We start from the raw sequence: 2,337 nt of genomic DNA, 5'->3' as shown, positions 1-2,337 counted from the left end.
TTATTCATTTCTCTTCACTCCAAACATCTTCCTATGGTTATCATGTCTCATTTCCCTTACATGCTCTTGTCACAATACAATTTTCACATCTTGTAGGCATTTCACTTCTATACTTTTATTTGCCAAGATAAAGCTTAAGTTACTGGGTAAGATATGCCACAAGAGAGGCGAGGAAACATCAAATAGAGGTAATAAAAGCCTAACATAGGTTGGTTCATCAAGACAAGGCAAGAAAACCCTTTCCGGCTTGGGCGGTTTTAGGTGTGGTTTCGAGTAAGTTGCAACCACAGTAAATCCGAGCTTTCACGAACCAAATTTTGTTATCGTAAATTCACGGATTCTCATCGGTTTCACAAAATTGAATCCACGGATGAAACCGCGTGGCCCAAAAATTAAAATTTTAAAACCCACGACTTAGAGGTTTATTTCCCTCCTTCAAAACACAACTCTAATACATTTGAAGAACCAAAAGCCGTGATCGTTCTTGCTCTCTCTTCCCTCGGTGGATTTTTGTCACACCCCTATCCCGACAAGGGATAAAATACAATATCAGGGTATGATTGGGGTGACACGCGTCATCCCACCTCACCGCCAGGATCTCGATGCAGTGGCCAACTCACAGTCATAAACCAATATTACAATACAATAATATCAGTGCGAAAGATAAAGGAATATTACATTTTCAACGATCATAAAATAAGCGGAAGCGTTTACAGTGAGTTACCTCATGTTCACACGGCTAAGTGATACATAAATAGTTTGGATGGATATCCCGAATGACCATAGCATAACTACCCCAAAACAAGTATAATAATAAATATTTATACAAGGCACGTGGCCCCAAAAAAAAAAAAAGAAGGAACAAGTCCCAAGTATCAATACAGCCGTAGGCACAATCATCATGGGCAACCATCGCCATGATCCTCGATCACGGTCTCGGCTCTACAAGAATCATCTGCATCAAAATCTAAAAAGAATGTGTACACGGGGTTAGCTCCACCGAGCTAGTGAGAGAGAAAAGGGGATGCACAATCACACAATCACAAATAGTCCATGGTGCATGCTATTATTAATTCATTTACCACCTAACACACAATGCTAAGTCAATGGGTATATGCTACGCAATAACTCGGGAAGACATTGTGGATCCTTCCATTCTCACCACAATGCAACCTCAATTATTACTATGGAGCCCGCGCCGTCGTAGTCATCACCACCCGCAGGCGGACCCGATAACCATTACTACCCCCTGGCCTGGCCTCTCTAACTCTCCACAAGGCGGGTGCTGCTACCCAACACCTAAACCCCTGTTGGTAAGGGTCGTAGCATAGGAACCAGCCTAACCACGGATATACTACATGAATCCTATCGTGTTGAGAGGTACATCCGGGTGTGTCAACGTCCCATTCCATCTAACACCCGGTACCAAGACAACACGGCGCATACTGAGACAAGAATGAGATGCAATATACAATTCCACGTAATTGGGGTTCCTGCGCGATTTCCGACCGTAACCCAACACAAATCCATATCATCCAAATCATCATCATCGAATAAGAATAAATGCAAATATGCAATCATGCTTGAATGATAATGTCACAATATAATTCATAAATGCATGAATAAGCAATTGTAAACAAGCTCAAACAATCACCCAAACCCACTCACCAATTACTTCAAATGGAGTTTGTATAAGCGCAACGATTCCGCTCAAAATCACCCCATTGCACATATGTTGGCGCCTATGGAAGTGAATAAGAGTGTGAGAGAGTGTAGGGGAGGCCTCATAGAGAAACCCCACCGTTTACATAAGTTATAAGCCTTAAAACTGCATCGGAGGCAACGTCGGACTCAGCAGGCTGCCTCCGACCTTCCTGCGAGCTCGGGACACATCGGAGGCAAACATCGGACTCACGCGCTTGCCTCCGATGCAACCTAAGTGTGATTTCAAGGTCTTTAAAAGCCCGGGTTGTCCCATTTGGTTCTCTAAGCCTCAAGGGACAAGGGAGGGGTGTCTTGGAGTCTATTTGGGTCTTAGAAACACCCAACATTCAAAGATTTAAGGGGGTTTAAAGGATCAAAAGCTCAAAAATCCAGATTTGGGGTTTTCTTTGGTGGTTGAAGCTTTAGAATCAAATAGATTCAGCAAGAGGTCAAAATAGAGGTTTTTATAGGATTGTAATGAAAATAGGAAAGCATCCTACAAGGGGAAACTACACATGACTCGAGCTAACCCTTTGGGTTTCAAAAAGAAATCCCCATCTTGGGGCTGCAGCCAACGAACCACCCAAGCTCAAACGAGCAAGGGGGAAGAGAGAAAAAGGGGGGAAAAGGGCA

Source organism: Telopea speciosissima, chromosome 3 (genome assembly GCF_018873765.1).
Source record: "Telopea speciosissima isolate NSW1024214 ecotype Mountain lineage chromosome 3, Tspe_v1, whole genome shotgun sequence".
Taxonomy (NCBI): domain Eukaryota; kingdom Viridiplantae; phylum Streptophyta; class Magnoliopsida; order Proteales; family Proteaceae; genus Telopea; species Telopea speciosissima.
Note: the sequence above shows the minus strand (reverse complement) of the source record.